The sequence below is a fragment of the Peromyscus maniculatus genome, chromosome 1 (assembly GCF_049852395.1).
Source record: "Peromyscus maniculatus bairdii isolate BWxNUB_F1_BW_parent chromosome 1, HU_Pman_BW_mat_3.1, whole genome shotgun sequence".
In the NCBI taxonomy this organism is placed as follows: Eukaryota; Metazoa; Chordata; class Mammalia; order Rodentia; family Cricetidae; genus Peromyscus; species Peromyscus maniculatus.
The window spans coordinates 62,922,952-62,937,606 of record NC_134852.1 but is presented as its reverse complement, the minus strand read 5'-3'; the positions used below and the strand labels follow the sequence as shown (position 1 = coordinate 62,937,606).

The 14,655-nt window shown below is 38.3% G+C and overlaps 1 pseudogene across 1 annotated transcript in view; it reads right to left on the bottom strand.

Moving 5' to 3' along the window:
• The window catches only part of LOC143267056 (large ribosomal subunit protein eL13 pseudogene), a 75,487-nt pseudogene that overhangs the window by 44,005 nt on the left and 16,827 nt on the right, over positions 1-14,655 (bottom strand). Inside the window, exon 2 of the transcript XR_013041995.1 lies at positions 8,182-8,334. The product of XR_013041995.1 is annotated as a large ribosomal subunit protein eL13 pseudogene (transcript). The remainder of the gene's footprint in view (positions 1-8,181; positions 8,335-14,655) is intronic.

Below are 14,655 nucleotides of genomic sequence, written 5' to 3'. Positions count from 1 at the left end.
TTCTATGGCTCAGTAGTACAGCTTGAAATCAGGGATGGTGATACACCAGGAAGTTCTTTTATAGTACAGTATTGTGTTCACTATCATGGATTTTTTCTTTTTTCCATATGAAGTTGAGAATTGTCCTTTCAAAGTATGTAAAAATCATATTGGAATTTTTATGGGGATTGTATTGAATCTGTAGATTACTTAGGGTAGGATGGCCATTTTTACTGTGCTAATCCTACTGTCTCTTTTTCAGTTTGTATATATGGTGGATTATACTGATTTATGTATGTTGAACCATCCCCGCATATCTGGGATGAAGCTTACTTGATCATGGTGGGTGATCTTTTTTATGTATTGCTGAATTGAGCTTGCCAGTATTTTATTGAGTATTTTTGCATCCATGTTCACATGGGAAATTAGCACTTCCCAGATTTATGAAGATTCTTTTCTCAAAACCATTAGTTTGGTTAGTTCTTGTTTTAAAAATGTATATATTTAGGTGTACTTCTCTGTGTATCTATGTGCCTGTAAGTATAGGTGCCTATTGAGGTCAAAAGAAGACATCAGATCCCACAGAGCTGAAGTTACAGGCTCTTGAGAGTTACGTGACATAGGTCTGGGAAATGAACTCAGGTCCTCTACAAGATCAACAAGTGCTTAACTATGGAGTCATATCTACAACCCTCAGATATGATGAGTTCTTAGAAAAAGAGTTCTCTTTTGTCCTCTGCAGCTACAACTTGCTAAACTGGGCATTATTTTCCTCTCTTCTAATATCATTCTCATTAGCTTAATGTGTAGCAAAGATACATCAATAGTTTGGAGCTCCTGTAGACAATCTAGGCAATAGTCAATAACTGAAGACTTAATTAGCTGTCCCTAATACTAAGATAGCACAGACTTATTTTCTAGAGAGAGATATTGTACTTGGGATCCTGTAATTTAACTTACTTTCAATTTTTGCCTTTTTGCTCTCTTCTAACTCTACATTTTATAATTCCTTATCTAAAATATGTTAACCATTATTCTGTCTCACCCTTAGATTATTAGATATACCTGCCTAGCTTTCATACATAAACTGCCTATTCAAAAAGAAGCTTTGAAACATTTAGAGCTATCATGGAGTGGATACCAGAACACAGAGAGTCTGGAGTTGGGAAGGAGTTATTCTGATGTGATGGATATGGCATATAAATTGATGACTGGATTTTATGGGTTCAATTCTTAGAAAGAATCAAGGCCCCCAACTTCCCTTCTGGACCAGAGAGGTGAGTATCCAGGACTAACCCGGACCCCATCCCTGGGCACCAGGCACTCCAGGAAGACCTGCCCAACTTGGCCCCAGGTTCTGGTCACTGGGAAGGCCCCCTTCTAGCCCCACTGGGAAGGATCTCCTTCTCCAAGCCCCTGGCAGCCCTGCAATCTCCATGCCCTGCCCTCACGCCCATCTGCCCGAGACCCCAGCCACTTCCTGAGACTTAGAAACCAGCCCCCCAGCTCCCATCCTGCCCCCGACCTCCCTTCTGGACCAGAGGTGAGTATCTGGGACCAGCCCAGACCACATCCCTGGGCACCAGCCACTCCAGTGAAGACCTGCCCAACTTGGCCACTGGTTCAAGCCACCGGGCAGGTCCCCTTCTAGCTCCACCAGGAAGGATCCCCTTCTGCAAACCCCCCCCACCCGCAGCCCCTGCAATCTCCACGCCCTGCTCCCACGGCCATCCCCGGGAAACCCCAGCCACTTGCTGGGACTTAGAGACTGGCCCCCCAGCACCGATCTTGGCCTGGACTTCCTTTCTGGACCAGAGAGGTGCTCAAACTGCTCTGATGCAAAACACTGTCTTCTGTATTCAACAACATTTCTTTAGAGACAACGAGGAATATTTTAATGTACTTATTTTATTTTCAAATGTAGGAAGATAATTCTGTGTGTTTTTAAGTTATTTGTTCATGTTTTCATTGTCAAACTATCATGTTGGCACTTGAATTACCATGTCAATGAGTAATTCTCCACTCTTAAGGGAATCAGTTTTTGATAATGTGGATTCATTAACTTGAAGTTCACATTTCTGTAAACATAGGATATTATTATCAGAACTTAATCCTTTCATCTTTCTTCACCCTGGTGACACTTGTTCCCACAGTCACTGTTGGGTGCCTCATGAGCTCGCAGGAGGTGCTCTCATCTGTTACACTTTCCCTGTGGCTACTGTCCACCCCTTCCGTGGTCCCAGCTCCTCCTGTCCACGCCCCTGCTGAAGGCCTAGAGCATGAGTCTTTCCTCAGACTGATATCTTTTTACCCTTTGTTGCTCTGTCCCAAATGTCCTCACCAAGTTTGGCTCTGTTCCAATGTCCCTAGTAGAGACTGTTTATTTCTTAGAGACCAAGACTAAATAGGGAAGGGGGATTAAGTAATATCTTGTCAGGAAAAAAACACACTAAGAATCTCAAGAATATGGTCTTGTGTGTGTCCTCCTTACAAAGAAAAGTATTTTCAAACAAACCAACAGACATAAAAAGACTGACTGAAACTCCACCAAGCCCTGCTGAGGACACCCAGCAATCCAGATCCTCAGACATTATCAGAAGAATGGTGCAGCCACATGGAGAACCACCTTCACGGTTTTCAACCTGCAGCACAGCCTCACATTAATGTGCAGTGCTGCTATGTAATTGTCACAGTCCTAGTAGATCAAAACAAGTCCAAACTATTACACATGATGCCTGGAGTATTCGGTTTCCTAAGGTCAAAGTCAAAGTGGTAGTTGGGGTGAAACCCTTCACTGTCTCTGAAATAGAACGTACTTCCAACCTCATTCAGTGAGTATTGGGGAGCTGAGAGAACAACTGAGTGGTGTAAAGTTTATGTAACTAAGGACATTGATTATGATTCAAGGAAGTCTCCATTATTCTACAGTGGCTCATTTCTTTTAATCGACTACTTATAATGAAGTCTCATTCCCAATTCAAATGCCTCTTAATTCTTTTCAGAGTCACCAGAGAAAATGTTATTATTTTTAAAGGTTTTATAAAACAAAGCATGGAGCTACATGCTTTAAGTTCCCCAAGTCCCCATAGGACAGGAATCCTGCTGGTACTGGGTATTGTCTAGCTCAGCTGTGATTGGCACATGGCAATGATGAAGATGAAGAATGGAAAACACAGCAATGGTGATGAGTACAGGGTCAAATGTGAGTGGGAGTAAATGAGTGGGAAGGAAGACTTGAGAATGACATCCTGTGCCCAAGGTTCTGCTCTGTCTAAGGTACAACTGACCATTTTATCCTGACCCTTAGGGTTTTAGCTCATTTCATGAATTTCAGCTGAGCCTTTATGCCACACTTTACCATCTAGTCCCTTCCTGCCTGGCTATATTGTGTCCCTGCCAATATGACAGCTGATACATCTCCCCAAAAGACTGATTCCCTCCCCTGGTAATTGTCACTTTTCTTTTCTTTCTTTCTTTCTTTTTTTTTTGTTTGTTTTTTTTTTTCAAGACAGGGTTTCTCTGTGTAGTTTTGATGCCTGTTCTGAATCTCCTTCTGTAGACCAGGCTAGCCTCCAACGCACAGAGATCTGCCTGGCTCTGCCTCCTGAGTGCTGGGATTAAAGGCAAGCCTGGCATCACTTTTCTTTTGTGTGGTAAAACAACACAAAAATAAACAATGTATAAAAGAAAGCATTTATTTTGACTTAAGGTTTCAGAGGGAGAGTCCACCTTTGCCAGGAAGAATGGCAGCAAGCAGCAGGCATTGTAGCAAGAACAGGAAGCTGAAATCTCACATCTTAGACTGCAAATATATAGTGAACTGGGAGGGGTGCCAGGCTTCTAATCTCAAAGACCATTTCCACTGACATTCTTCCTCCAGCAACCCTTCACCACCTAAACCTCCAACAGCTGTGCCACCAACTGAGGACTAAGTGTCCATATATCTGAGGCTACAGATGATGTTTCTTATTCAAGCTACCACAAATTCCCCCATAACAGTAGTACTTAGAAACTTTCCTTACAACTGAGTCAGGCTTTCAACCTACTTTTAGACATTGTGCTCTGACATATTTACTTAGCAATGCTCTGCACAGCTGCCCTGATGAATGCACATCTGTAAGCCTTAAGCAACGAATAACACAAGTCTGAGGCAAAATGAAACAAATGTGGCTTTGTGTAATTAATCAATTCTAATAACTTTTATCTCTGTATACACTTCCTGATATCTATAACCAATTAATTTTCCTATGACCTTCTTTGAATTATGCATTGATTAATGTGGTCTTTACTAAAGAGAAAATCGTTACTAAACATTTGTATTCTAGGGATTCAAGATAAAATGTAATTCCACTAGTGTTTAACTTTGGCCTGATTTCTCTCCTGAAAATAGGTGTTAGAACCCTTTTGATTATTATGGAAGGTATAGCACCATGGGAGCATGATGACAGAGTCTTTGAAATCATTCTGGGAGTACTTTTACCAGAATGGATGAAAGTTTCACCCTACCATTTCCAGGCCTCTATAATGTTGGCTAAAGAGCTGCTAATAGGGAACAAGACATGCAAACAACAAAGGAGGAAGAATATTAAATCTCATTACAGCTGTGAAGGACTCTTAGCTGCTCAGACAGCCAGAGCTCTTATTGTGAACACATTGCTACTTAAATTTCTTCAAATTTTCTGAGAACACACAGGGGAAAGTTTCCTGCTTCATTTTAAGTGGGCCATTTGCATGAGTGTCCTTGGTCTAGAGAGATGCAGAGCCCTTAAGTCCCTCGAGGCAAGAGATCTCAATAATGGCAAAAAGTCAAAGTCTTGACATTTGCCACCTGCAGAATTAAAGCTGCCTGTTCATTTCCCAGGGTTAATGTGCCATCTCTTCAGTTCAATTACCCAAATGTACTTTAGGAGTCTTCAGATTCCTGCAGCATGGCTTTATATTGCCAGACCTAGACTTTGACCTCTGCTCTGCTATCTACCCACCCTTGTGGACAAGTGGGCTACTTCACCCCTTTATGTCTGTCTCCTTTAAAGCCCCTTAACAGCCATACTTCCTAACATTTTGGTTTATTATAAAATGCTACAAAGACAGGATCATTTCAAAGTGAATGTTAGACATATAATGACAAGTAACTATGAGGAATTTTGTGAGACTTCATGAGCCAAAGATTGCTTTATTTTCTTTACACCATGTCCTCAACCTCCAGAGTAAAGCTGGGGATGTGAAATCAAATGAAAAGTCCTTGGTATATTGCTTTCCTGGCATGTAAGCAGAACATATCAAAAAATTGAGGTCCATGGTGTTAGCTTTCCTTCCAAACATGTTAAAGTGTTGCATTACACTTTTGACTTGGGGACCAGAAAATCTAAGAGGAAAACTATGAGATCTCTCTCTTACCAGCATGATGATTGTCTCACAATTTGATGTTAACAAAATTTCTCCTGTATTTGAGACTATATATGACTTTCTTTGCTATGTTCCTATTGTCTTAGTAAGTTTTAGTTAATGTGATCACCATTACAAAGGGTAATACAATCACATGTTGAAGTTATATTAAAAAAAATGTCACTGAACTCCACACTATCACATGATTTTCCCTAGTGTTGACAGCTCTTACCTCTTCTCCCACTTTCTCCAGTAAAAACTGGCCTTGAAATGTTTTCCCTTAATCCAAATGACTGACTTATTTTTATGTGCTAATATTAAATCCTTAAAGTCAGGGCAATTCTCTCTTAAAATATGTGTTATTTCTTTTTAGCTGAAGGGTGGATCATATGGCTGAGAAATTTATTCCTCATACAATGTTCAGATTTCTACCTGGGTACAGCTAAAGTCCTGAGTTACAAAATAAACAAGTTAATAGCAAGCATTTTCTCTAGCTATGGCAACCCAATAGAACATTGTACTTTAAATACATAGAAAATGTCAGGGAGAAACCCCTGTGGACTATCAATTTCAGATATAAAGAATGAGATCCAGAAATAAAAAACTAATATCTGGCTTTGTATTTAATTATTTTAAAAGACAAAAAGAGAGCCCCAGTGTCCAGTTGTTTAAGGATCTTGATCTGTAGGGAGACATAAGCAAGCTACTACTCATAGGGCTCCAGCAACAAACCCAAGTATAATTCTAGCAAAGTCCAACCTGGGTAGACAATGAGTTGATTGGTTTACTTGCAGATCATAGACAAGGGATTTACTTTCAATAACATGGACACCAAAGCAGCAATAACAATAAAAAGTCTTACCCCCAGCATAGAAGATGACTTCCCCATAGCTGCATAGATGAAGACTCCCCCCGCCCCCCAGTAACTCTTCCAGTCTTTATAGTGTAGTACCTCCCAACATCATGAGGCACATGCAATCAGGGCAGAATGACAAATGACCAGGAGGTGCAGAAGGAAGAATATCAGGGGGAGGGCCCAATGACCTTGGCCAACTGTTGCCCTATAAGGGAACCTCCACAGTCAACCACAGGGGTATCTTGAAGTAGTCACAGCTGTTCTGGTGACAACAGAGGTTCTTATGCTCAGAGGATGGTTCATTATACCTGTACAGAACCTTTTGCAACTTTTCAGTCTTTTCTGGAAACAGTCTGAAAACGCATACTATCTTTCAAAATGAAGTACACATTTGGGACAAGAAATGAGAGTTTGGAAGAAATATTTGGCATGGAATGATCAGAAAGGCAAGTAGTAGGTCTGAGGAAAATAAAAAATAATATTGCATCTCCACATTTAATATTTTCTCACTGGGACAAGTAAACTTACATTGCTCCAACTACAAATATCAGTATTAGAAGCTGTCCCTCAGAGTTCTGTTGTCATAATCATTAGCATGTGTGATTCATAAAACCATGACAACTGTGAAATAGAATACAGGACATAATAGATTTTTTATTTATTTAATATTTTATAACTGGTAATATTAATTTTCACTATTAGATTTAAATCGAATTTGAATTATTTCACTCAGATGTAGTCAGTGAAATATTTGACAATGAGAATTCCTTAAAACAATAATTTAAACGGAAATGAAAAATTTGGCATCTTATTATTTAAATTAACAGATAATTAATTAATAATAATAAACATATTGTATTGAGTAGATGCAATTTTTATTTTCCAAGTTACCATGGACTCTAGTCATAGCCTTGGATCGCTGTAATTGGACACAAAGTGAATTTTCCTTTTGAGCTTACAAATATTGTAGCAGTTTTCTTTACTCTTCATTATTATGTCTTGAGGTTTTCTAAGAAGCTTACTGAGTTTAAATATGAAGGTTATGTAATAGGCTCATGAGTTGAACATGTAGCTGGGGTTGTAACTTTAGAAGTGTCTAGTTGGAGGAAGTGGGTCACTGGGGATTTGTCCTGCAGGTGTATATCTTGTTCGTTCTCTCTCTCTCTCTCTCTCTCTCTCTCTCTCTCTCTCTCTCTCTCTCTCTCTCTCTCTCTCTCTCTCTCTCTCCTCTCTCTCTCTCTCTCTCCTCTCTCTCTCTCTTTCTCTTTCTCTCTCTCTCCCTCTCTCTCCCCTCTCTCATCTTTCTGGTTGACATGAGATGAGTAGCTTATCCTGCCACATAGCTCTGCTACAATGCATCACTTAATGTAGTCTCTCAAACTCAGAACCATGCCTCAAATTTACATTCCCCAAATGGTGAACTAAAAGTAAAGTCACCCCCTCTTTAAGATTTTCCTATTAGTTGCCTGTCATAGTAAATAAATGTGTGACTATATAAAGGCAAAACTAACTCTTGTGAGACACATTTAGTTGTGGTAGGGAAAAAAGTGTTCATATGAAGAATACAGCTACTACCCCCTCATAAAGCACAGACATTAATTCTACTAATGTTTTCAGCATCCAAAATAACATCTTACAGAGAAAAAAATTATATATTATCTGCTAGCTATTTGATGTATGTGAGTGTGTGTGTGTGTCTGTGTGTGTGTGTCTGTGTGTAGAGTTAGATGGTTGAATGGAAGTAGAGGTGTTGTTAATGTGAACCAATAGACTTACACAGTGTATTTGAGAGTTTTGAATACACTCATACACACACACACACACACACACACACACACACACACACACACACACACATTGCTATAATCTGTACCTTGTAGGAGCAAATGTTTGTCTATAACTTAGAGAAAAAGGAAAATACAAGTTTATATCCCAATCTAATTCTTTTACACAACATTTACCTTCAAAATACAAATTACAGCATGTAGCCATCAACTGCTCACTTCTCACTGAGACTTTCAGGAGCCTCATCTTCTGTCTGATTCAGTTTCACAGCCTGGTCCACACAGGAGGATGCTGTGCCTTGAGGAAGGCAGCTCTAAGTGTGAAATTTCCTGAAAGAAAAAATGAACATGCATGTCACAAAAGCAGACAACAGAATCACACCTACAAGTTTCATAAAGAAAGTGTTATATTTTCTGTTTCCCATCTGTTTGGAAAGCCTGCAGCCAGAGCCAGAGTTGTCTAAGGTATACTCAAGTTAAGGGAGAGGCTAAGGCTGATCTTTTTATTTAATTTGTAAGTCTGACTGCTGTTAATAATAAACAGCCAGCAAGGTGGCACACCTGTTTAATCAACAGCACAGAGGGAGATTCCAGAGATCCAGGCCAGCCTCTCCTACTTGAGACCCTGTCCTGAAAACCGGTACTCAGTGAGTAAAAACAAAACAAATTGCTGTTAATTTTGAGCAAATTAGTTAATCTCCTTGCTTCTATAGTGGCAACTCTGAGGAGATATAGTTCCTCACAGATCAGGGTAATTGTGAGGTCAAACTAAAATTATGTAGGCAAATCCCTTACTTCATAGCCTAGAAAGAGATTTTCCAATTAACACAGAAATGATTATTTTAATTAATGGCACTTATTTTCCCACATGGTACAATTTTATTTGCTCTATACAATGTAATGAAAATTTACAATTAAATGGAAAAGTTACCTAATGTCTGGCCACAAGCCACATTGCTGTGATATCCTAATTAACAACTGAATAACTGGCAGAGTGGAGGGTTTTTTTATGGGAAAACAGAACAAGATAAAAAACAGCAAAATAATCTTATTTGCTTTAATACTATTAAAATTTGCTTTGAAAATGTATGTAAATTTTCATAAACACCTCTTAAATATTTAAGTGTGCTCTAATTTTAATGAGATACATTTCCATGTAGAATGAATATTTTTCATTAAGATTATACTTCTAGCTTTTGATGTGCTGTAACATCAAACCCTACATGGTTATGGGCAATGAGGAATTTCTAGTCATCATCTGCTCTTTTCAAGGTTCATAGTTTGAACTCAATAGTCTAATTCACTAGACACAATAACAAACCATGGAAAAGGGCTATTAAGTCAATTGTCCCAGTTTTCTGAGGTAACTAGGTGAGTGAAATACATTTTTTCATTTATTGTAATGGATTGAGGGGCTAGAACTCATTTAGAAGACCAGGTGTAAGTCAGAAAAATAATTTAATGTCAAATGTATAGATGCATACAGTTGTGATTTATAAGTTTATATAGAAACAAAAATGTGTATATGCAAACACAAAAGTTTAACTTTTATGCTGGTTCAAGGTGAATACTTATTGGGAGAGTTCAACCATTCAGTGCAGTAAGAATTGACTAAATTATATAGTCATTATTTTTTCACATCAGGCTCACTGGCCCAAAGCTTCAGGGGACTCTCCTGTCTTGACTCCTATCATGCACTGCCTTTCTATGGGTTCTAGGGATTTGAGCTCAGGTCCTCATGAGGCATGGCAAGCATTTTATCCACTGAGCCATCTCCTCAGACACAGTCTTCCATATTTACAAATCCTACTTTCTTTTCAATCAGAAACTTCCAGACACAATAATAAGTTGAATGACTAGAGAAAAGGTGGTAGAAACCTAGCCACAGATGAACCAGTCTCTGCAGTTTTCAGAAATGAACATTAAAATATGTATGGTAAAATGTGAAGAAAATAACTTTTAGAACTTAGAATTTCCTACAGAATAGATGTCATTTCTTAATAAGTAAACTCATACTTAAAAAATATAAAAAATATACTGAGTATGTTAAGTGAAAAAAGAAACCAAAATGAATCTTTAAACAGAATATTTATAAAGAATAAGACAGTGCACTGTAAAATAAGTCAGATGATCACAAACAGTTAACAAATGAGGAGGTGAAATATGCAAGAAACTATTAAAGGACTACAGTCTGATGGCAGAGGTCTTCTCTGGGCATTGGGTTGTCCTAACAGAAAGCAAAGAGGGGCAGGGAACTAGTTGAGGAGGTACATAGATTTTTCAAAAATAGAGAAAATAAATCAAGTCAGGAATTTACAAAGTTATAACAAGTACAAGCCAAAGGAATTCAAGAAATCATCATCCATCTGTTATAATAAGAACTCTAAAACTAAAACTAGAGACGGAATTAACAAAAAAATTGCTCATAAAGACACATTAACATCAAAGAAGTCCTGAGGTCCTAAGGAACTGCTCTGGAGAAATGATGGAAATGAGATGGCATGGAAAATAGACTTTAGAAAATAACTTAAAATTACCAAAAACCACCTTAAATTTTTAAAATGTTACTGATACCTTAGTTTAAATTATATAGAATGGCTATTTTATTGACAGAATAGCTCTGGATGGTCACATGGTAACATCATAAACTCTCATGTTATTAAAAACCTAACCATCAAGCCATTTTATTTTCATCTCTACCCCTTTAATGTCTATCATTTGAGCTGGAAATGGCTACAGAGGGTGTGTTCCCAACCCACTTCCAAGTCTTTTTGTTTCTGCTTAGTTACCCACTAGTGAACCAGCTCACCTCACATGGACTTATTTGGAATGGTAACCACTGGAGCCTATAATCATTTATATTCATAATTATTTTATGAAGAGTACAAGATTATGTGTTTTATCCCATGCACATAAAACCTTACACTTTGCTATGATTCACCCCATCCAACCCTAAACGTTCCCTCATGACATCTAAGTAGTGCCAATATTTACTTTCACTTTCAAAATCTGTTAATTTTGTTCTACATTTATTTTCATAAGAAGTATTAGTGAAGATCAAAAGCACAAAATAATCCCAGCAAATGGAAATACTCATAGATAAAAATTCCTCAATATGAAAACATGTCAGAGTATTTAACATCCAGGAAATATTTAAAATTTCAAAGATATAACATTACATTCCTCAAGAAAGCCCCCATATTCAAAATTAATTGCACCAACAGAAAGACAGCTAGTACTAACATGTGATACGAGAAGGTAGTTCAGTAAGAACACCCTCATGGCCAGAAGGAGTCCAAGAGGCTTTAGTCAGAACTCACACTCCAGGGGAAGATACCACTTATCCTACAAGCTTTTAGATAACTATGGGGGTAGCAAACATGTACATGATCACTAATGTTGTTTGCTCATAGATCAAACTATAACCTAATACAATAAATAAATGTACACCACTGGTTCAGAGGGAAAGGCACAGGTCCTGATTTATTCAGTAGATGTTTGAGTTCCTATGCACATACATGATATAGGATTCACTTTATATCCTGAACCAACATTTTCTTTTCTCCTCTCCTCTCTTCTTTTCTTTTCTCTCTCTCTGTCTCTGTCTCTCTCTGTCTCTCTCTGTCTCTCTCTGTCTCTCTCCTTTTCCTCACCTCCCTCCTTTCACATCAATAAACAATAGTGAATTGGTATTGATAAAGGGTAAAAATAATTGTATCCCATATTTCTGATCAGAGAATATTACTTGAAGGCTAAGATTTTGCACAACTTCATGTTAGTAAGTAAAGGTGACAGTTACCCACTTGGTTTCATTTACTGTTTAGCAGTTGTTATGTGTCATGCAAATTCTTTTCACTTATCTCATTAAAAATAATGACATGAAATAGCAAATTATAGTTGTTCGTGTGTTTAGTGTCTATACTGCTGGTATCACTTAATAACAGGTGTATGAAAAACATATACTGTAGTTGGAATAATAACAAAACATCAGTCTCCTTTATCACAAACTGCCAGCTATATGAAGATGAAGTAAAATTTATGTTGATTTTGACCATCTTTTGTGCATGTAAGAAATCTTCAGTAATCCACATATATTTCTAGGTAATCGTTTATGTATTCTTTTCTTTAGTACAATAAATAACACCAAAATGTAATGTGTTTTTCCAGCCAACAAAACCATTTGTTTTTCGAGTCATTTGTTATTTGTTTTGATTTAATAAATTTGATTTCAATGCTCCCTCATTTTTAAACAAGTAAGTCCCCAGGTAGGTGTTTACTTCAAATACTTAGCAATATATAAAGTTGTAAGTTTGCTAGCTAGTTTCTTTTCTCCACTGAAAACAAGAGTATTCTTCTCTTATTGATGAATCTATTTCTTTCATTCAGAACAACACACCACCTAAGATGTGAAAGATGTGCGGATGCATAAGGCCAAGGACTCCCTTTCCAAGCCTACCCTTGGGTTCATGTGCCTTTTTAGGTACTGGTGAGCACAGAAGTGGGAGCTCCTCCTGGCCCTTCTACAGACAGAATTCTGTGTGGCTTCTATGACACCTGCCCTGTTGATAAATGCCTTTGACATTTCCTCCTTTGGATGACAACCTGGACCCACCAAAACAATGGGACATTATTGCTCTTGTGTTTTATGTTATTTGACAAAAGTGAAGATATCTAAAAATTCCTACCAGGGTCACAAACCTGATGATTCCGATTAATCAGGAAGGATATTGTCCTGAGAAGTTGTACTGACATGAAAGTACAACAGAGATTGAGCCCTTCCTCAGGGAAGCAGAGAACTGAGCTCCTGATGGACACATTGAAATAGTGAGCTGCCCTGTTGTGAGGGCCAGTGGATGCTCTCCTCTGAACTTCTTCCCTCTACCATGCTATGTTGATCTAATTTTTTTAAAGTGTTTCTGTGACTCAATACAATTCACATCTTATTTAAAATAAAAGAATTCCTAGTGATATTTCTAGCAACTTGAACTACCACATAATATTCAGATGATTTTGAGAACACATGTCTCTAGAATGAAATTTTCAATCTCTTGTACTTAAACACAAAATAATTTTCCAGAAGGGCAAATGAAAAAAAAAAAGATAGTTCACAGGAAAAATCACAATTTCCAGAGCCTCAAGAAGTTGTGTATTACTAATCAATTTTTAATTTATTAAAAATTCAATTCAAATCTTTGCAAATTTTCTGTGGGAAACATTTTATTTTTTCATTGCTTTGGAAAATCTGGTGCATATAGATTAAGAGCCGTTCTTACAGAAATATGCTGTTATTTCATACCCTTTGTTTAAAGTAATGGCTTTGTGAATATTTTCCTAGGGAGTTTATTCTGTTATTCCCAGAAGGAAGGGACAATGGCAAGCCTAGGACACCATCTTCTCCAAGCCAACCTGGATGAGCCAATGTACTTACTGAGAATAAGGCAGGAGCTTGGTGACCTGGATAGCAGCATTAGTGAAAGGCCACTCCAGTATGGTTGCAACTCATGGAATATGCGTTACTACTGTCAGGTCCCAAAGAAACTCAGGACAAATGGCTAACTGTGGTGCCCAATCAACCTACCAAAATGCACACTAGCAGCCAGGCTCTCTGAGAATCACAAGTATCTGTTACAGAGTCCTGGCTCCTCTCAGCATTTCCCACCCCGTCCTCTGTCCCTACTCTAAACCTCTCCAGCCCTGAACTTCTCTTCCCTTCCTCCAGCTTCTGGTTCCTACAAAAACCTCCCATTTCAGCCACACATTTTCTTTGTTCTCTTGGTTCTACTCTCTCTCTTGGCCTCTGTTCTTGGCTCCTGGTCCCCTCTTTTTTCTTCCTTTGCTCTTCTCTTCCTCTCTCACTCTCCCAGTCTCCCTCTCCTCTCATGACCACATTCAGTCTATTACTTTCTCTCCCTGCTCTAGACTCTTCCAGATGCCTCTGGCTGTACTCTCCCTCATATCTACAATAAAAAATTCTCAACCACACCTTGGAGCGGTCATATCCTCATTTCACTCAACTGCACTCTCCTTGTTCAGCGTGCAGACAACTCCACTGAAGAGTCTTCCTTCCTTTAGTGGTAACATTTGTAAAACTGCAGGCAGGCTCCTCACAAGTCTTTTGCATTTTGTGAGTCTCACAAAAGCCCCCTGAGTCTCAGAGAGAAAAACAATTACACAGCAATGACATTCTCTCATGATGTAAAGGACAAATGTCCCACTCTCATAGCCTAAGGTCATCCCAGGACACTCTGTCTTTTTTTTATAACAATGACATTTTCAAAATCAGCTGTGTAGGTCCTTAGAAATCAGAGAGACACCTCACATTTGAGGTCAGGAACAGGGAAGTGGGTCATAGATCAACATTCTGAGGTAGAAAGCTCCAGCCTCACTACAAATTTACCCAGATTTTTATTTGGTTTACACATCTTAGTCTTCCTAGGTAAGGTGTCATTTAAGTCATAGACTTTGGAGCTTAGAAGTTGGTAAAAATAGAGATGAAGGAGCATGGAATATTAAACAGGCACATAGTATAATCCTATTTGAGTTTTAGTAAAATGCCTAGGTGACCTTATGAAATACTGATCAGAAGTAGATTACATGACTATCAGATAAAGCAGTTCACACAGAATAATCCCATCCAGACATGAACTAGGA